Source organism: Pongo abelii, chromosome 19 (genome assembly GCF_028885655.2).
Source record: "Pongo abelii isolate AG06213 chromosome 19, NHGRI_mPonAbe1-v2.0_pri, whole genome shotgun sequence".
In the NCBI taxonomy this organism is placed as follows: Eukaryota; Metazoa; Chordata; class Mammalia; order Primates; family Hominidae; genus Pongo; species Pongo abelii.
In genome coordinates this window covers 20,127,235-20,148,687 of record NC_072004.2, presented here as the reverse complement: position 1 = coordinate 20,148,687, position 21,453 = coordinate 20,127,235, and the positions used below count along the sequence as shown (strand labels likewise).

The 21,453-nt window shown below is 46.5% G+C and overlaps 1 pseudogene; it reads right to left on the bottom strand.

The window, feature by feature from the left end:
- Positions 1-19,909: 19,909 nt before the first annotated feature.
- LOC129051480 (small nucleolar RNA U3) lies at positions 19,910-20,106 on the bottom strand (annotated as a pseudogene).
- Between the last annotated feature and the right edge of the window lie 1,347 nt (positions 20,107-21,453).

Below are 21,453 nucleotides of genomic sequence, written 5' to 3'. Positions count from 1 at the left end.
TCACACTACATATATCTGATGACAAAGGACATATATCCAGAAGATATAAATAACTCATTTTTAATTTTTTTTTTTTTTGAGACGGGGTCTCACTCTGTCGCCCAGGCTGGAGTGCAGTGGTGTGATCATAGCTCACTGCAGCCCCAGCCTCCTGGACTCCAGTGATCCTGCTGCCTCAGCCTCCCAAGTAGTTGGGACTACAGACATGTGCCCCCGTACCTGGCTTAAAGTTTATTTTTTAAAATCTGCCTGCCTGAAGGACAGGTCTTCTGCCCTGCTTGCAGTCCCTGTGGACTGTCTGTCTTGACTTCCCTCCCACTCCCTCTGGGCACCTGCCCTCAGTGCAGCTGCCCTCCAGCCCCTCTGCTGCCTCTGCAGCTCTGCCTGTGCTGTTGTTCCCTTCTTTGCTTGCGGAAATCCTGTCTCCACTGAGGCCCTGCTCTGGGAAGCTTCCACCTCCCACAGGCTTTCCCGGTGTGTGATTTCACTCCTTTGCTGGCATTTAGAGGTAGAAGCTGAGAGGCCTGGGAAAACTAACTCAAACAGTTGGTGACAGCTGAGGAGAGTCTGGAAGGTGAGGGACTCAGAGCTGGGGACATGGATGGACAATGCTGTAACCACCCTCGCAGCCCACCATCCAGGAGGAAGCCGAGGAAACAGGCCTGGGCCCAGACTCCAGGGCTCAGAACAGTTAGATCAGGTTCCTGTTGATTCTGTCTTTGAATCTAAGAGGGCGGCCCAGATCATATATCAGGAGATGGCGCATATAACAGAAAACAAAATAACAATTACTTACAGGCCGGGTGCAGTGGCTCACGCCTGTAATCCCAGCACTTTTGGTGGCCAAGGCAGGTGGATCACTTGAGGTCAGGCGTTTGAGACCAACCCGGACAATATGGCGAAACTCCATCACTACTGAAAATACAAAAATTCAGTCCGGGCGCAGTGGCTCACACCTGTAATCCCAGCACTTTGAGAGGCTGAGGCAGGTGGATCACCTGAGTTCAGGAGTTCGAGACCAGCCTGGCCAGCCTGGCCAACATTGTGAAACCTCGTCTCTACTAAAAATACAAAAAATTAGCCAGGTGTGGTGGCAGGCACCTGTAGTCCCAGCTACTCGGGAGGCTGAGGCAGGAGAATTGCTTGAAGCTGGGAGGCGGAGGTTGCAGTGAGCCGAAATCGTACCACTGCACTCCAGCCTGGGCAAGAAGAGCGAAACTCCGTCTTCAAAAATAAAAAAATAAAAATAAAATACAGGCCGGGCGCGGTGGCTCACGCCTGTAATCCCAGCTCTTTGGGAGGCCGAGGTGGGAGGATCACCTGAGGTCAGGAGTTCAAGACCAGCCTGGCCAACTTGGTGAAACCCTGTCTCTACCAAAAATACAAAAATTAGCCAGGTGTGGTGGCGGGTACCTGTAATCCCAGCTACTTGGGAGGCTGAGGCAGGAGAATCACTTGAACCTGGGAGGCAGAGGTTGTGGTGAGCCGAGATTGCACCACTGCACTCCAGCCTGGGCAACAGAGTGAGACTCCATCTCAAAAATAAATAAATAAATAAATAAATAAATAAATAATTAAAAATACAAAAATTTGTCAGGCATGGTGTGGGTGCCTGTTATCCCAGCTACTCAGGAGGTTGAGGTGGGAGAATCGCTTGAACCTGGGAGATGGAGGGGGCAGTGAGCCAAAATTGTACCACTGCACTCCAGAGTGAGGCTCTGTCTTTAAAAAAAAAAAAAAAAGTTATTGCTTTCTCACTTATGGCAATGCCACGAAGTCTCGGGAACTTGGGCTTTTATTAGTTTTCCAATTCATCAACCCTCAAGATTAGGCTTCATTCTCATGATTCAAAACAGCTGCCTAAGCTCCAGTCATTACATATTTGTACTGTAGGTCAGCAGCTGGAGGACAAGGCCAAAGAAGGGCTTATTTTTATTTTTATTTTATTTTATTTTTTTATTTTTGAGATGGAATCTCGCTCTGTCGCCCAGGCTGGAGTGCAGTGGCGTGATCTCGGCTCACTGCAAGCTCCACCTCCCAGGTTCACGCCATTCTCCTGCCTCAGCCTCCCAAGTAGCTGGGACTACAGGTGCCCGCCACCGTGCCCGGCTAATTTTTTGTATTTTTAGTAAAGATGGGGTTTCACCGTGTTAGCCAGGATGGTCTTGATCTCCTGACCTCGTGATCAGCCCACCTTGGCCTCCCAAAGTGCTGGGATTACAGGCGTGAGCCACCACATCGTGCTGAAGGGCTTCTTCATTTTAAGGCACCTTCCTGGAAGTCCCAATACATCTACTTACATCCCACTTGTCAAAACTTAGTCTAATGGCCACACCTAGCTGCAGGAGAGGCTGGGAAATGAATTATTTTGCTGCCCTCAGAGAGTATAGGTAGTGGTTCTTAAACTTGAGCGAGTATCATAATCAGCTGGAGGGATTGCTAAAACATTGAGTGCTGGGCCGAATGCCAGAGTTTCCGATTCAGCAGAGCTGGAGAGGAACCTGAGAACTTCTATTTCTGTCAGGTTTCCAGGGGCTGCTGCTGCTGTCCAAGCATCACATTTTGAGAACCACTGTCTAGAAGAAGCTCTGTTTGTTTTTGTTTGAGACAGGATCTTGCTCTGTTGCCCAGGCTGGAGTGCAGTGGCACAATCACAGCTCACTGCCGTCTCAAGCCCCTGGGCTCAAGCAATCCTCCTACCTCAGCCTCCAGAGTAGCTGGATTCACAGGTACATGCTACCGCACCTGGCTAAATTTTTCTATTTTTTTGTAGAGATGAGGTCTTGCTCTGTTGCCGAGGCTGGCCTCAAACTCCTGGGCTCAAAGCAATCCTCCTGCCTCAGCCTCCCAAAGTGGTACACGGATTACGGATGTTAGCCACCACGCCCAGCCCCAGGAGCCCTGTTTCTAAGGATGGAAGAGAGAGTGGATGTTAGGGAGCTACTCGCCATCTCCATCACAGACAGGAAGGAGACCCAAACCATGTCCCACAAAGGTCCACAGACAGCGTGAAGACATTCCTTCCAGGCTTGCCACTGGATGCTCACTACGCATCTCCTATCAAATGTATAAAAACACACCCACATAGTGCAGAAAACAAAACTCTGCTGTAAAATAAAATTTGAAAGGATTTTTATGATTTTGGTTCTGAAATCATTTGGCTACAAATGATTCACTCAACTTTTTATGATCAACTGTGGTTTCATGCAATCCTTTTATCTTGCTTCATGGGGAATTCTGGCAATGTGAGAAAATTTAAGCCACATGTTTTCCACTGTCCTGAAAATTTTATAAGCATTAGATTTAACGATGAAGAAATCATGTATAATGTTATAGGCTGGGCATGGTGGCTCACACCTGTAATCCCAGCACTTTGGGAGGCTGAGGCAGGCAGATCATGAGGTCAGGAGATCAAGACCATCCTGGCTAACAGCGTGAAACCACATCTCTACTAAAAATACAAAAAATTAGCCGGGCGTGGTGGCACACACCTGTAGTTCCAGCTACTCCAGCGGCTGAGGCAGGAGAATCACTTGAATCTGGGAGGCAGAGGTTGCAGTAAGCCAAGATCGCGCCACTGCATTCCAGCCTGGGCAACAGAGCGAGACTCTATCTCAAAAAATAAAAATAAAAAGTTATATTTTGTGGGTATTTGGTTAAACATTTATGAGTTTTTATTTTGCAGGGCTTAAAAAATATTTTAGATGTAATAAAATAGTTTTAGGTCTCAAACGTAAATGAAGGCCCTGGTTTTTTGTTGGTGGCTGTTGTTGTTGTTTGAGGCAGAGTTTCACTCTTCTTGCCCAGGCTGGAGTGCAGTGGCGTGATCTCGGCTCACTGCAACTTCTGCCTCCCGGGTTCAAGCAATTCTCCTGCCTCAGCTTTCCGAGTAGCTGAGATTACAAGCACATACCACCACGCCTGGCTAATTTTTTGTATTTTTAGTAGAGACGGTTTCAGCATGTTGGCCAGGCTGGTCTCGAACTCCTGACCTCAGGTGATCCACCTGCCTCAGCCTCCCAAAGTGCTGGGATTTCAGGTGTGAGCTACCACACCCTGCCGCTAAATGAAGGCCCTTGAAACAGTCATAAGCTGTAGGCTTGGTGACAAATAAAGCAGAGCTCTTCCTGGAAGCCAGCAGTGCAGACCCTGCAGAGGCTCCTCCACCCACACATCACTGTGGGGCTGTCCCATGAGAGGGAGCAGCTGGGCCATGCTCGACACCAAGAAGGAGCCAGGGACAATTCAGAGACTGCAGGGAAACAGGCTTCATCTCAGCCTTAGGAAGCTGTCAGAGCCACCCACAGAAGGCCTGTCCTGTCTAGGAAGACATCACTGTGGATACCAATACATATTTCTCTCTCGGTCAGGATGGGCATGGTTCTGCTTCAGGGACAAATGAACCCCAAATCATCACTGGCTCATACCACAAAAAATTACTTCTCAAACAATGGGTCCATTCCGGGTTAGCCCAGGGCTCTGGTCCACCACACCCGCACTCTGTGCCCCTAAGTGTGACACTGCCCTTCTCACAGCAGAAGGAAAAGAGAACTTTTGCCAATTATGCACCAACCCTTAAAGCTTCTGCTGGGAAGTGACCTGTGTCACTTCTGTTCATATCTGCCAATGATTCTCTCCTTGACCAAACTCTACTCAGACTCCTCTGAACTGTTTTTCAACAAGGCCTTGACTTTTGTACTTCTGTGTTTATATCTGCATTGTCCAATTCATAACAAGGATTCTGCTAAGTCAGGTTAGCCAGAATCTCCCATCCTCAATATCTGATCACGCTCAATATCTGATCAGGTTCCTCATCCTCCAGCTAATGTCTGGTCACCCTGGCCTGTCTTCAGTAAGAATCCTGTTATGTCAGCTTAGCCAGAATCTCTCCTACCCAAATGTTTCCTCTTGGTAATTTTCCATCTACTGAGCTCAACCCTGTCCCTTGGCTGTAAATACCCACTTTTCCATGTTGCATTTAGAGTTGAGCCCAATCACTCTCCTCCACTGCAAGACCCCATTGCAGTGGTACCCACACCTACCATGATGGTCTCCCTTGAAGAAAGTCTGCCTTAATGCCCTTTATTTTCTTCCTGATCAAATAGCTCAGATTGTATGCCTTGCTGTGGTTTAACAAGTGTCAGAATGAATCTCTCTCTGTCTCTTTTTTTTTTTTTCTTGAGACGGAGTCTCGTTCTGTCGCCACACTGGAGTGCAGTGGCGTTCTTGGCTCACTGCAACCTCCAACTCCCTCCAACTCCCAAGCTGAAGCGATTCTCCTGCCTCAGCCTCCCGAATAGCTGGGATTACAGGCACGTGCCACCATGCCCGGCTAATGTTTTTTGTATTTTTAGTAGAGATGGGGTTTCACTGTATTCGCCAGGATGGTCTCGATCTCCTGACCTCATGATCTGCCCGCCTCAGCCTCCCAAAGTGCTGGGATTACAGGCGTGAGCCACCATGCCCAGGCTTTTTTTGTTTGTTCGTTTGAGACAGAGTCTCGCTCTGTCACCCAGGCTGGAGTGCAATGGCACGATCTCGGCCCACTGCAACCTCCCTTTCCCAGGTTCAAGTGATTCTCATGCCTCAGCCTCCCGAGTAGGTGGGATTACAGGCACGCACCACCACACCCAGCTAATTTTTTGTATTTTTAGTAGAGACGGGGTTTCACCATGTTGCCTGGGCTGGTCTCAAACTCCTGAGCTCAGGCAATCTGCCTGCCTTGGCATCCCAAAGTGCTAGGATTAAAGGTGTGAACCACCACGCCTGGCTGAATCTCTCTTTTTTAACACAGGCACTGGCCAGAGGAAGTCATATGGTGTGTTAGTCCATTTTGTGCTGCTGTAACAGAATTCCACAGACTGGGCAGCTTATCATGAACAGAAATTTATTGGCTCATGGTTCTGGAGGGTGGCAAGTCCAAGATTAAGGAGCTGGCATCTAGCCGAAGGCTTCTTGCTGCATCACCCCATGACAAAAGGGCAAAGAGAGGATGAGAGACAGCAAGAGGAGACCAAACTCATCTGTTTATAAGAAACCCACTCCTGTGATAATAATGTCAATCCATTCACGAAGGCAGACTCCTCATGCCTTTTCACTTCTTAAAGGTCCGACCTCCTAATACTGTCACATTGGGGATCAAGTTTCCAACATATGAACTTTAGGGGACACATTTAAACCACAGCATGTGGCCAAGCATGATGCTAATGGAGCAGGGAGGACAGTCCTCCTCCAGAAAGTGGCAGTGCATGCTGTAATAATAATGCAACCCTCCACCACTGGCCTCTGAGAGGAAAATCAGAGGTAACAACTGGTAAAGTAAACCTGCCACCTAACACAGACATCTTTTCCATTCTTCTCAGGGTGACCACATATTGGAAAGCAGGGATGAAGTACTTGCCTAAGGTACAGAGTCAGGAAGTGGCAGATCCAGGAAGGAGGGAATCCCTTCTCCCTAACACACCCTTAACTTCTTCATCCATTAGTTCCTGGTGGGAGACAGTTCTGACCTACATCCTCACTCCTCAAGGCAGTGTGGAATATCCAGGGGTGGAGTTGAATCACGGACTCTCTCTTGGGGCAGCCTCTTTGTATAAGATGAACACCATCTGCCTCAGATTCTAAAATCATGGCAAAAAGCAAAATTTCTGCCAGGCACAGTGGCTCATGCCTGTAACCCAGCACTTTGAGAGGTTGAGGCAGGCGGATCGCTTGAGGCCAGGAGTTTGAGACCTAGCTAGAGAAACCCTGCCTCTACTAAAATACAAAAATTAGCTGGGCGTGGCAGTGCATGCCTGTAATCCCAGCTACTCGGGAGGCTGAGGCACAAGAATTGCTTGACCCTGGGAGGTGGAGGTTGCAGTGAGCCGAGATTGCGCCACTGCACTCCAGCCTGGGTGACAGAGTGAGACTGTCTCAAAAAAAAAAAAAAAAAAAAAGCAAAATTTCAACAAATTTAATTTAAAGATTGAATTGGCTTCTATTAGTGATTCATGAATCATGCAGCTGCTCATCTATGCCACAGAAAAGGTGCTCCCTTGGCTGAGCAGAGGAGATGGGCTTTAAAGGCAGAAAAAAGCGGAAGAAGCAGAAACAGGATGGGGGAGCGAACTGGTTGTTTCAAAGTTACTTTCAGGCTAGACAAGGTGGCTTGTGACTGTAATCTCAGCACTTTGGGAGGCTGAGGTGGGTGGATCACCTGAGGTCAGGAGTTCAAGATCAGCCTGGCCAACATGATGAAACCCTGTCTCTACTAAAAATACAAAAATTATCTGGGCATGGTGGTGGGCACCTGTAATCCCAGCTACTCGGGAGGCTGAGGCAGGAGAATCACTTGAACCTAGGAGGCGGAGGTTTCAGTGAGCCAAGATTGCACCACTGCACTCCAGCCTGGGTGACAGGAGTGAAACTTCATTTCAAAAAAAAATAAAATAGGAACTTTCCTTATAGGGTTAAAGCAGGGGGAATTTCCTTATCACAACAGCTCAAGTAAACTGGGCCCCTTCTAATTGGTTGCAGTGAGTTTCTTATTTTTTGAAAAACTGGCCCATTTCAAAGTTCAGTTTGATATGTGGCACTTAGCACAAGTAACTCCATTCTGGTTTGGTCTTGTCTGTTGGGACCTAGAGCAGGAGCTCAGTCCAAATCAATGGCTTCCCATAAATTTCATTTAACAGGCATTTTAGGCATAAACGGTAATTAGGAAGTTTTTTTGTTTCTTGCTTCTTTTTTGAGACAGGTCTCACTCTGTTGCCTAGGTTGGAGTGCAGTGGCTCAACCACGGCACACTGCAGTCTTGCATTCTGAGCTCAAGCAATCCTTCCGCCTCAGACTCCCAAGGACTACAGGCACACACCGTTACACTCAGCTAATTTTTGTATTTTTTTTTTTTTTTTTTTTTTAGCAGAGAGAGGCTCTCACTTTGTTGCCCAGGCTAGTTTTGAACTCCTGGGTGCAAGGAATCCTCTTGCCTCAGCCTCCCAAAGTGCTAAGATTTGCAGGAGGTAGGGCTAGGGCTCCCCCAAAAAAATGAAAGAAAGAAAAGAAAAATCAAAGTGCTGAGATTACAGGCATGAGCCATCACACCTGGTTGATTAGTTTGTTTAATTATTTATTTTTATATATTTTTTGCTAAACATCCTACAATGCACACAATTAGTTTATTTTTAAAAAATCATGTTTGACCAGGCACAGTGGCTCACACCTGTAATCCCAGCACTTTGGGAGGCCGAGGCGAGCAGACCACCTGAGGTCAGTAGTACAAGACCACCCTGGCCAACATGGCGAAACCCCGTGTCTACCAAAAATACAAAAACTAGCCAGGCGTGGTGGCACACACCTGTAATCCCAGCTACTTGGGAGGCCGAGGCAGGAGAATTGCTTGAAGTCAGGGGGCTGAGGTTGCAGTGAGCTGAGATCGTGCCACTGCACTCCAGCCTGCAAGAGTGAGACTCCGTCTCAAAAAAAAAAAAAAATCATCTTTACCATGTCAGAACCTACAGTGGCTTTCAACTTACAGCCTATAAGATCTAATCAGAACACATCACTCCCTGTTCCAGCTGTACTGAAAGTCAGTGTCAGTTCCCTTGGGGTACAAAAATTGGGGTAATATTAGGAATGAAAAATGGATACTAGGGAAGTGACTAGCAATAACCATCATAGTTTACCACCGTAATATGCTCCTCTTACTGTCCCTCTTATGACCTTCTATAGTAAAATACAAGGCCTGGTTCAACAATGCATGTTTCCCTGTGAGCACACAGATAAACCACATTTCCTACTTCCCTTGTAGTGAAGTTGCAGTCATGTGACCGTGTTTTAGCGCAGAATGTGAGAAGTTATTCACATTGCATCGAGGCTTGGCTTATAAAAACCTCCCATTCACAATCTCCCATCGGATCCTTATTTTTAAACACTAGCTATAAAGGATATTTTGGAAATAGTTAAGGAAACTTGAAAATGGACTGACTATTAAATGATATCAATTTTAAAATTTTCTTACATGCAGTAATGTCTTTTTGGTTATGCAGGATATCCTTATTTTTAGGAAATGCATTAAAACCCTCTCCTGTGGTCTTACGGTAACCTTTGACTTCTAGGCAAAAGATTATTGCAAGACCACAGGAGTGGGTTTTAGGTGAGGACTGACAATCAAACTCACAGTAAACAATCCAGCACTAATGTTCTTAGAAGGATACGGAACAGGAAGCATAGCAGCAGCTTCTTAGAAAATTTGGACCCTCGGCCGGGGAGTGGTGGCTCACCATCTGTAATCCCAGCACTCTGGGAGGCTTAGGCAGGTGGATCACTTGAGGCCAGGAGTTTGAGACCAGCCTGGCCAATATAGGGAAACCCCGTCTCTACTAGTAATACAAAAATTAGGCCAGACGTGGTGGCTCGCGCCTGTAATATCAGCACTTTGGGAGGCCAAGGCGGGCTAATCACCTGAGGTCAGGAGTTTGAGACCAGCCTGACCAACATGGAGAAACCCCGTCTCTACTAAAAACATAAAATTAGCTGGGCGTGATGGCGCATACCTGTAATCCCAGCTACTCGGGAGGCTGAGGCAGGAGAATCGCTCAAACCTGGGAGGCGGAGGTTGTGGTGAGCCGAGATCACGTCATTGCACTCTGGCCTGGGCAACAAGAGCAAGTGAAACTCCATCTCAAAAAAAAAAAAAAAAAAATCAGCCAGGCAGGCTGGATGCGGTGCCTTACACCTATAATCCTAGCACTTTGGGAGGCCGAGGCAGGCAGATCACAAGGTCAGGAGTTTAAGACCAGCCTGACCAACATGGTGAAACCCCATCTCTACTCAAAATATAAAATTGGCCAGGCATAGTGGCTGGCACCTGTAATCCCAGCTACTCAGGAGGCTGAGGCAGGAGAATCGCTTGAACCTGGGAGGCGGAGGTTGCAGTGAGCCGAGATTATGCCACTGCACGCCAGCCTGGGCGACAGAACGAGACTCTATCTCAAAAAAAAAAAAAAAAATTAACAGGGCATAGTGGTATATGCCTGTAATCCCAGCTACTTGGGAGGCTGAGGCAGGAGAATTGCTTGAACCCAGGACACGGAGGTTGCAGTGAGCTGAGATCACAACACTGCACTCCAGCCTGGGCGACAGAGCGAGACCCTGTCTCAAAAAACAAAAAACAAAAAACTTGGACCCTCAATACATAGCTTTAGACATCCTTAATCACTGCCTATGGAGCAGTCTAGTTGTAGGTAATATCAGCAAAGGGAAGCCAGTGGATCTGGGGTCACTCAGCTTAAATCCCCTGTTTGCCAAGCAGCTCTGTAAAGGTAAGTGGCTGGCTCCCATTCTTCAGTAGAACTATACTCCACAAGCTATGAGTTATACCACCACTAACACTGAAAGCCAAGAACATCAGGCCAAGGGGCATTCTTGGGCTGGTTTAACACTACACCACAGATCCTGCAGGAGCCCCACCTAAATTCAGAGCCAAAATCAAATCTTGAGGTTGGAGGAGGTATTTACAGTCCAGCCGCGAAAGCTTTCCCTCTAGTCATGATGTCTGCAACTTATTTTGAAGTGGTTTAACCAAAAGGTAAGTAAATAATGCTAATGACTGTTTAATCTAGGAGGTGAGAAAGTGAATGTTTATTGAACTATTCTTCCAACTTTCGTGTTTGAAATTTTTCATTATAGGAAATTGAAGAAAAAAATCTGAAATGGAGAAATCCATCTTTTGCTTTTATTTCCTATACGGTTTACTGGCCAGTTCATTCCGCCTGTTTAAATCTACCTGCCTTCAGGCCAGGCACGGTGGCTCACACCTGTAATCCCAACACTTTGGGAGGCAGAGGTGGATGGATCACCTGAGGTCTGGAGTTCCAGACGAGCCTGGCCAACATGGCAAAACCATGTCTTTACTAAAAAAACCAAAACAAACAAACAAACAAAAAAAACAAAAATGAGCCAGTCGTGGTGACGGGCACCTGTAATCCCAACTATTTGGGAGGCTGAGGCAGGAGAATTGCTTGAACCCAGGAGGCAGAGATTGCAGTGAGCCGAGATCGCGCCACTGCACTCCAGCCTGGGCAACAGAACGAGATTCTGTCTAAAAAAAAAAAAAAAAAAAAAAATCTAACTGCCTTCAAATCAAAATACAAATTCCTACTGTTCCATGCAGCCCTCCCTGCTTGATCCGTCTCTCCTTCCAATCAAGTGCTTGTTCTTTTGGAAGCACATGCCATCTGACACTCTGGTAGCTTCCTTCAATTGCAGGATAAGAATAAGCATCAACACAAACTGCCTTAAGCCAAAAAGGGGAAAGGAAAAGAGAAAGGAGAAAGGTGAAAGGAGGAGGAGGAGGAGGAGGAGGAGGCAGTGGAGGAGGAGGAGGAAGAAGTGGAGAAGAAGGAGACGAAGAAGGATGGAGTGAGGAGAGGAGGAGGGGAACTTTTTTTCACATAACCAAATAGTTCCGGATTCAGTTCAGGCAAGTATTGATCCAGAGATCAAAGGATGAGACCAGGCTCCTTTTTTTTTTTTCTTTTGAGGTGGAGTCTCGCTCTATCGCCCAGGCTGGAGTGCAGTGGCGCGATCTCCGCTCACTGCAAGCTCCGCCTCCCGGGTTCACGCCATTCTCCTGCCTCAGCCTCCCGAGTAGCTGGGACTACAGGCGCCTGCCATCACGCCCGGCTAATTTTTTTGTATTTTTAGTAGAGACGGGGTTTCACCGTGTTAGCCAGGATGGTCTCGATCTCCCGACCTCGTGATCCGCCCGCCTCGGCCTTCCAAAGTGCCGGGATTACAGGCGTGAGCCACCGCGCCCGGCTTTTTTTTTTTTTTTTTTTTTCCTTTGAGACGGAGTTTGTCTTTGTTGTCCAGGCTGGAGTGCAGTGGTGTGATCTTGGCTTACCACAACTTCTGCCTCCTGGGTTCAAGTGATTCTCCTGCCTCAGCCTCTCAAGTAGCTGGGACTACAGGTGCGCACCACCATGCCTGGCTAATTTTTGTATTTTTAGTAGAGACGGGTTTCACTATGTTGGCCAGGCTGGTCTCGAACTCCTGACCTCGTGATCCACCTGCCCCAGTCTCCCAAAGTGCTGGGATTACAGGCGTGAGCCACCGCGCCCGGCCCAGGCTCCCATTTTCTCTCTCCATCCTTGGCTATTTTTCCTCTGTGTTGCTTCCATTTACAGACAACTCATTAGATGGTGGCCGCCAGCTTCTGGAGCTGTCTCCTTCCAGGACATTTGACAGCCTTTTTCCTAGCATTCTCAGGAAAAATCCCAGGGCTCACTGTGATTGGACAGGCTCAGTCACATGCCCACCCTTGAACCAATCACTTAGCCAGGGAATGTCAGCACTGATTGGCCTGTTCGGAGTCACAGGCTCTATACCACATCCAGGGTGGAGTCAGCATGGGTGGAGACCCTGGGCAGGGAAGAGGGATCTGGGTGTGGCTGGACTTTGAAGGGTGGGATTTGGGACGATTGTGAGAGATGATAACCAGAGGGAGGTGACTTGGTTGGTGACCTCTTCCCAATCCACTTTGAGGAACATCCGGGTCTAACTTGATTCTGAGGACTGTTCGTATTCCGTATTCTGAAGTCCCCAAAAGTGATTGGTACTGAAAGGGCTAGGCTGGTTGGCTTCATTTATCTTCTTGCCAAACGCGTTAATTAACCTGGGTCCCTCATCTCACGCTTAGCACAGCAGGTGTGTGGAGCCAGCCCTAGGTAGGTGGTGTAGTTCACGGAGTGACCACCGGGAGGAGCCGGAGAAGCCAGAAACTCGTCTTCATTGTACATTTTAAAAACTGTTGAACTGTAACACAAACAGTATATGGAAAAGTGAATCTTAAATGTTCATTCTATAAATTTTCTTTTTTTCCTTCTTTTTATTTTTTTTGAAACAAGGTCTTCTTCTGTTGTCCAGCTTGGAGTGTGCAGTGGTGTGATTATGGCTTACTGCAGCCTGGACCTCCTGGGCTCAAGTGATCCTCCTGCCTCAGCCTCCCAAAGTGCTGGAATTACAGATGTGAGCTACCATGCCCTGCCTTGTGTTGTTTCTTTTTATTGTTTTTTTCTCCGAAATATTTTCCATCCTCAGTTGGTTGAATCCACAGATGTGGAACCCTCAGATACAGCCATGTTCTGAGATATGTGCTGTTAGGCAATTTCTTCATTGTGCAAACATCACAAACCTAAATGGTATAACCTACTACAGACGTATGCTGTACTGTATAGCCTATTGCTCCTAGGCTACAAAGTAATACAGCTTGTTGCCATCCTGAATACTGTAGGCAAGTGTAATGTAATGCTAAATATTTGTGTATCTAAACATAACTAAAAATGGAAAGGGTACAGTAAAAATATGAGTATCACAGCCAGACGTGGTGGCTCATGCCCGTAATCCCAGCACTTTGAGAGGCTGAGGTTAGAGGACTACTTGAACCAAGGGGTTCAACACCAGCCTGGGCAACACAGCAAGACCCCATCTCTACAAAAAATTTTAAAAGTAGGTGAATGTGGTAGCACTTACCTGTGGTCCCAGCTACTCAGGAGGCTGAGGTGAAAGGACTGTTTCAGCCCAGGGAGGTTCCGCCTGCCTCGGCCTCCCAAACTGCTGAGATTACAGGCATGAGCCACCATGCCCGGCCCAGGCTTGAATTTTTTTAACAGCTTTATTAAGGTGTAATTTACATAGAATAAAATTCACCTGTTTTTATATATAGACTTCAATAATGTTTAGTAAATTTAAAGAGTTGTGCAACCACCACCACTATCCAATTTTAGAACATTACTGTGACCTCAAAAAGATTTCTTGTGCTCATTTTAGATTTGCTTTAATCTCATTTTCTTCAATAGCCTTTGGACACTTTGTGCCAGGCACTTTGGTAAGCAATATGAGTGATTTTAAAAATCCATAAGACCTGGCTGGGTGCGGTGGCTGACGTCTTTGGGAGGCTGAGGTGGGCAGATTACTTGAAGTCAAGAGTTCAAGACCAGCCTGGCCAAGATGGTGAAACCCCATCTCTGCTAAAAATGCAAAAAATTAGCCAGGCATGGTGGTGTGCGCCTGTAATCCCAGCTACTCAGAAGGCTGAGGCACAAGAATTACTTGAGCCTGGGAGGCAGAGGTTGCAGTGACCTGAGATCACACCACTGCACTCCAGCCAGGGTAACAGCAAGATTCTGTCTCAAAAAAATAAAATAAAAATCCATAAGACCTATCCTTGCAATCTAGAGGGGAGACAGACAAGTGACTGGATCATTGTGAGTCAGGGGAGGCACAGAAAAATGTTGCCTGTTTGGTAAACCAGAAAGAGCTCATCGTTTCTGAAGCTTTAACGGCAAACAGTGGTTGGAGGAATGTGAAAGTGGAGAGGCTGGAAGGGTGGTCAGGATAGGCCTTAAATGCCAAGCTAAGCTCTGACCAGGTAGTGTCTGGGAAAAGTAGAATTCCTTTCTTAGCAAGGACAGCGAAAGACAAGTCTGCCTCTCTCACTGGACTGAGCACTGTTAAGGACTAGAGTCTTAGCCATCTTCTTTACTACTAAAGTCTCCAGTGTTTGGTGCAGTGTCTAGCACATAGGAGGCGCTTGCATTAACTTTCTAGAGCTGCTGTAACTAAGTCCCACAAACTAGGTGGCTTAAAAGAAAAGAAATTAGGCCGGGTATGGTGGCTCACGCCTGTAATCCCAACACTTTGGGAGCCCAAGGCAGGCGGATCACCTGAGGTCAGGAGTTTGAGACCAGCCTGACCAACATGGAGAAACACTGTCTCTACTAAAAATACAAAACTAGCCGGGCATGATGGTGCATGCCTGTAATCCCAGCTACTCGGGAAGTTGAGGCAGGAGAATCGCCTGAACCCGGGAGGCAGAGGTTGCGGTGAGCCAAGATGGCACCATTGCACTCCAGCCTGGGCAACAAAAGCGAAACTCCATCTCAAAAGAAAAAAATAAATAAGTAAAATAAAAGGTATTTGTTGAAAACCCACAGTTATTATCATACTCCCCCTAAGATCAGGAACAAGACACAGAGGTTCACTTTTACCACTGCTAGTCAACATCTTACTAGAAGTTGTAGCCAAAGCCTTTAGGTAAGAAAAAGCAATGAGAGGCACCAAATTGGGAAAGAAGAAATAAAACTATCTCTATAAATATAGAAAATCCCAAAGAATACACACACAAAAATTACTAGAGCTAATAAGCAAATTCAGCAAAGTTTCAGGACACAAGATCAACTCACCAAAACCAGTTGTGGGTCTTCTTATTTTTTATTTATTGATTTTTTTTTTTTTTTTGAAGAGTTTTGCTCTTGTTGCCCAGGCTGGAGTACAGATTCTCCTGCCTCAGCCTCCTGGGTAGCTGGGATTACAGGCACCCACCACCACGCACGGCTAATTTTTGTATTTTTAGTAGAGACGGGATTTCACCATGTTGACCAGGCTGGTCTCGAACTCTTGACCTCAGATGATCCACCCACCTCAGCCTCCTAAAGTGCTGGGATTACAGATGTGAGCCACTGCACCCGGTCCAATTATGTTTTTATACACTAGCAAGGAACAATTCAAAAATGCAATTAAGAAAACAGCTGGAGCCAGGCACGATGGCTCATGCCTGTAATCCCAGCACTTTGGGAGGCTGAGGTGGGCGGATCACCTAGGTCAGGAGTTCGAGACCAGCTTGGCCAACACAGTGAAAACCCATCTCTACTAAAAATACAAAAATTAGCTGGGCGTGGTGGCACGCACCTGTAGTCCCAGCACTTTGGTAGGCTGAGGCGGGCTGATCACGAGGTCAAGAGATCAAGGCCATCCTGACTTAACATGGTGAAACCCCGTCTCTACTAAAAATACAAAAAAAAAATTAGCTGGGCATGGTGGCGGGCACCTGTAGTCCCAGCTACTCGGGAGGCTGAGACAGGAGAATGGCATGAACCCGAGAGGCGGAGCTGGCAGTGAGCCGAGATCGCGCCACTGCACTCCAGCCTGGGTGACAGAGCGAGACTCCGTCTCAAAAAAGAAAAAAAAAAGTTTATATCCAAAGACATGCACATAAATTTCCATAGCAGCTTTATTGGTAATAGTCAAAACCCAGAAACAACATAAATCCAATAGGTAAAGTTGGATAAACAAATTAGGATGTAGCTAAAACAATTGAATATAATAATAATTATTACTATAGTTATGTATTTATTTAGCTTTTGGGGTACAAGTGGTTTTAGGTTATGTGGATGAGTTGAATAGCGGTGGAGTCTGAGATTTTAGTGCAACTGTCACCCAAGGATTGTGCATTGTACCCAATATGTAGTTTTTTATCTTTCACGCTCCTCCCACCCTCCCCGTCTGAGCCTCCAATGTCCATTATACCACTCTGTATGACTTTGCACTCCCCCAGCCTACCTTCCACTTATAAGAGAGAATATATGGTATTTGGTTTTCCACTCCTGAGCTACTTCACTTAAGACAGTGGCCTCCAGTTCCAGCCAAGTTGTTGCAAAAAACATTTCGGCCCGGGCGTGGTGGCTCACATCTGTAATCCCAGCACTTTGGGAGGCTGAGGTGGGTGGATCACCTGAGGTCAGGAGTTTGAGACCAGCCTGACCAATATGGTGAAACCCTGTCTCTACTAAAAATACAAAAGTTAGCTGGGTGTAGTGGTGTGCGCCTGTAGTCCCAGCTACTCTGGAGGCTGAGATAGGAGAATTGCTTCAACCCAGGCGGCGGAAGTTGCAGTGACCCGAGATCGCGCCACTGCACTCCAGCCTGGGTGACGGCAAGACTTTGTCTCAAAACAAAAACAAAAATTAAAAAAACTCCACATTATTTCATTCTTTTTTATGGCTGAGTAGTATTCCATGGTGTATATATATACCACACTTTCTTTATTGAAGATGACAATGGACATTTATTTATTGAAAATCAATTGATGGGCACTTAGACTGGTTCCTTATCTTTGCGATTGTGAATTGTGCTATGATAAACATATGCATGTAGGTTTCTTTTTGATATTACGACTTATTTTCCTTTGAGTAGATAACCAGTAGTGGGATTGCTGGATTGAATGGTAGATCTACCTTTAGTTCTTTGAGAAATCTCCATACTGTTTTCCATAGAGGAATACTATTTAGCAATGAAAGCAATGAACTACTGATACATGCTACAACATAGCTGAATCTCAAAATATGCTAAATGAAAGCAGACAAAAGGGCAGGTGCGGTGGCTCATGCATATAATCCAGGACCTTACGACGCCAAGGCAGGCAGATCGCTGGAGGTTAGGAGGTCAAGACCAGCCTGGCCAACATGGTGAAACCCCGTCTCCACTAAAAATACAAAAAATTAGCCAGGTGTGGTGGCGAACGCCTGTAATCCCAGCTACTCAGGAGGGTGAGGCAGGAGAATCGCTTGAATGCAGGAGGCAGAGGTTCTAGTGATCCAAGATTGCACCACCGCACTCCAGCCTGGGTGACAGCAAGACTCCATCTCAAACAAAACAAAACAAAAAAAGGTGGGGGTGCCGAGCACGATGGCTCACGCCTGTAATTCCAGGACTTTGGGAGGCCGAGGTGGGTGGATCACATGCGGTCAGGAGTTCGAGACCAGCCTGGCCAACATGGGGAAACCGTCTTCACTAAACATACAAAAATTAGCTGGGTGTGGTGTGCGTGCCTGTAGTCCCAGTTACTTGTGGGGCTCAGGCAGGAGAATCACTTGAACCCAGGAGGTGGAGGTTGCAGTGGGCTGAGATCATGCCACTGCACTCCAGCCTGGGTGACAGAGTGAGACTCTGTCTCAAAAAAAAAAAAAAAAGACAAAAAAGAGGACATATGGTATGATTCCCTTGATACAAAATTACAGAAAATATAACTAATATACAGTGACAGAGTGCAGATCAGTAGCTGCCTGGGAATGGGGTGTAGGGGAAAGAGCAGAGGGAGGAATTATAAAAGAGCATGAGGAAACTTGGGGATGATGTATATGCTCATTATCTTACTGGTGCTGTTTCATGGGTGATACAAATGTCAAAACTTATCAAACTGTACACTGTAAATATGTACAGTTTATTATATATCAACTATACCCCAGTAAAGCTTTTTTTAATTAAAAAAAAAAATGGGCAGAAGGTCTGACAGACACTCACCAAAGAAATACAGATGGCAAGGCCAGGTGCGGTGGCTCATACCTGTAATCCCAGTACTTTGGGAGGCCGAGGTGGGCAGATCACGAGGTCAGGAGTTCAAGACCAGCCTGGCCAACATGGTGAAACCCCGTCTCTACTAAAAATACAAAAATTAGCCAGGCGTGGTGTTGGGTGCCTGTAATCCCAGCTCCTCGGGAGGCTGAGGCTCTTGAATTGCTTGAACCTGGGAGGAGGAGGTTACAGTGAGCCAAGATCGTGCCATTGTACTCCAGCCTGCACGACAGAGCGAGACTCCATCTCAAAAAAAAAAAAAAAAAAAGGTAAAGATACATTTTATGTCTATTTTATACCTTCCCCCCTAAAAAAATGTTTTTAAGAGTCAAGATCTCATTCTGTCTCCCAGGCTAGGGTGCAGTGGGGCGATCAAAGCTCACTGCAGCTTTGGACTCAGCCAGCTTCCCTGGCTCAAGCGATCATCCTGTTCACGCTCCCGCGTAGTTGGGACTACAGACGGTGCCACCATGGCCAGCTCATTTTTTATTTTTATTTTTTTTCCCCTTGGTAGAGATAGGATTCCGCTATATTGCCTAGGCTGGTCTCGAACTCACAGAGCGAGACTCCGTTTCAAAAAAAAAGGAAAAAGCTAATTAAAGATTTTATTTTACAGCTGGGCATGGTGGCTCATGCCTATAATCCCAGCACTTTGGGAGGCTGAGGCAGGCGATCGCCTGAGGTCAGGAGTTCAAGAGAAACCTGGCCAATACGGCAAAACCCTGTCTCTACTAAAAATATAAAAATCAGCCGGGTGTGGTGGCCGGCTCCTCTAATCCCAGCTACTCGGGAGGCTGAGGCAGGAGAATAACTTGAACCCAGGTGGTGGAGGTTGAAGTGAGCCAAGATCGAACTACTGCACTCCAGCCTGGGAGCAAGACTCTCGTCTCAAACAAACAAAAAAAAAAGATTTTATTTTACGAAAGAAACATAAAAGAAATAAGCATGGCACCCAAGAGTAATTAGAATACTAAATTGCTTTCCTTTGTAACTCTCTTCCCTCCCCACCGCCCCCGCCCCCGCCCCCGCCCCCGCCCCCGAGTCCGGCTCTTGTTGCCCAGGGTCCAGTGCAGTGGCGCGATCTCGGCTTACTGCAACAACCTCCACCTCCCGGGTTCAAGCGATTCTCCTTCCTCAGCCTCTCAGGTAGCTGGGACTACAGGTGCATACCACCACGCCCGGCTAATTTTTTGTATTTTAAGTAGAGATGGGGTTTCACCATGTTAGCCTGGATGGTCTGGATCTCCTGACCTCGTGATCCCTCCGCCTCGGCCTCGGCCTCGGCCTCTCAAAGTGCTGGATTACAGGCGTGAGCCACCGTCCCCGGCCTGTAACTCTCTTTAAAGAAAGCCACCTATACTGTTGGCCGTATCCTATTGCTCAAAACCTAGGAACAGCAAAACATTTCGAATTGGAGAAACTCAGAGAGCGACCGCAATCAAATGCTGTCGTATCCAAAAACAGTAAGTTAAAAAAAAAGTGGGGGCAGGAAAAGTAGCGAGAAAGGGAAAACAAAAAAGTATGGAAAAAGAAAGTAGGACATGTGACAGAATCCAATCTGTTAACATGACAAAACAGCGGATCCAACATCCCCAAAACGAAAGCAAACAACCTTCATATAAAGCAAAAAAGACTCATAAACAACACAAAATAAACTATATATCTGACCTCGTGATCCCTCTGCCTCGGAGGAGCAAATGCCAAACCGCATTCGTCTACTAAAATCTTAAAGAAAACCACTCAGACAGCGTTCGCTGCTTTTCACTCTGCGAGAAAAACACACGAACGATCACCAATGGCAAACCGTAGGTACACTAAAACAACGTCACTCAACCGCCTTAACATTGAAAAACAATCACCACATTACTTCCAGGCGGATTTCAGCATTCCACGCTTTTCCCTTAACAAATTATACCAACAACTTCTTGACATATAATTCTAACTACCTACCCACCGCCTCTGCTGGGTCTAAATATGCCGCACACTTTGAACTGATGGCGAGATAATTTCGCTCTTTCTGATTCCATTGGGAAATAAACAGGAAAATAGACTGGCAATAACATCTTTTCGAATACTATCACTTAACAACAACTTTTAACGTTTTAAGTGGAAACGTAATTTTAAAAAATTGTTTTAATTTAAAAAGTTTAAAAAACAGGCATGCTTAATTAGCATAATACGGAATGACAGCCAATCACAACCTGAATTTTTAAAGCGGGAAGTGTTTGCTCCTGGTGTGCTGCGCCAGCCTGTAATCCGGTAATCCCAGCGTTTTGAGAGCCCACGCCCAGGCCCAGTCGGGAGGATCCTTTGTTCTATGAGTTCGAGATCAGCCTAGGCAATCTAGCCTGGGGATCTCCTCTCTACCAAGGGTAAAAAGGAAAAAATAAATAAAAAATGAGCTGGGTGTGGTGGCACCGCCTATAGTCCCAGCTACTCCGGAGGCTGAAGCGAGATGATTGCTTGAGCCAGGGAAGCTGGCTGAGTCCGAAGCTGCAGTGCGCTTTGATCGACAGAGTGAGATCTTGACTCTTAAAATAATTTTTTTAGGGAGGATGGTATAAAATAGACACAAAATGTACCTTTTTTTTTTGAGATGCAGTCCCACTCTGTCGCCCAGGCTGGAGTTTGCAGTGGCGCGATCTCGGCTCACTGCAACTTCCACCTCCCGGGTTCAAGCAATTCTCCTGCCTCAGCCGCCGGAGCAGGTGGGACTACAGGTGTGCACCACCACGCCTAGCCAATTTTTGTATTTTTAATAGACACGGGGCTTCACCATGTTGGCCAGGATGGTCTCTATCTGTTGACCTCGTGATCTGCCCGCCTTGGCCTCCCAAAGTGCTCGAATTACAGGCTTGAGCCACCATGCCCGGCAAAGTGTATCATTTTAACCATTTTTCACATATACAATTCAGTGGCATTAAGTACATTCATGTAACCAATGGTAAATAACCATCACCATTATTTATCTCCAGAACTTTTTCAACATCCCAAACTGAAACTCTGTACCCATAAAACAAACTTCCCTTTCCTCCGTCTGCCCAGACCCTTTAACCACTATTCTACTTTCTCTATGAATTTGATTCTTGCAGGTATCTCTATAAGTGGAAACATGCAATATTGTCCTTTTGTATCTGGCTTATTTCACTTAGAATTATGTTTTCAGGACGGGTGCGGTGGCTCAGGCTTATAATCCCACTTTGGGAGGCCGAGGTGGGCAGATCACCTGAGGTTGGGAGTTCAAGACTAGCCTGACCAACATGGAGAAACTCTGTCTCT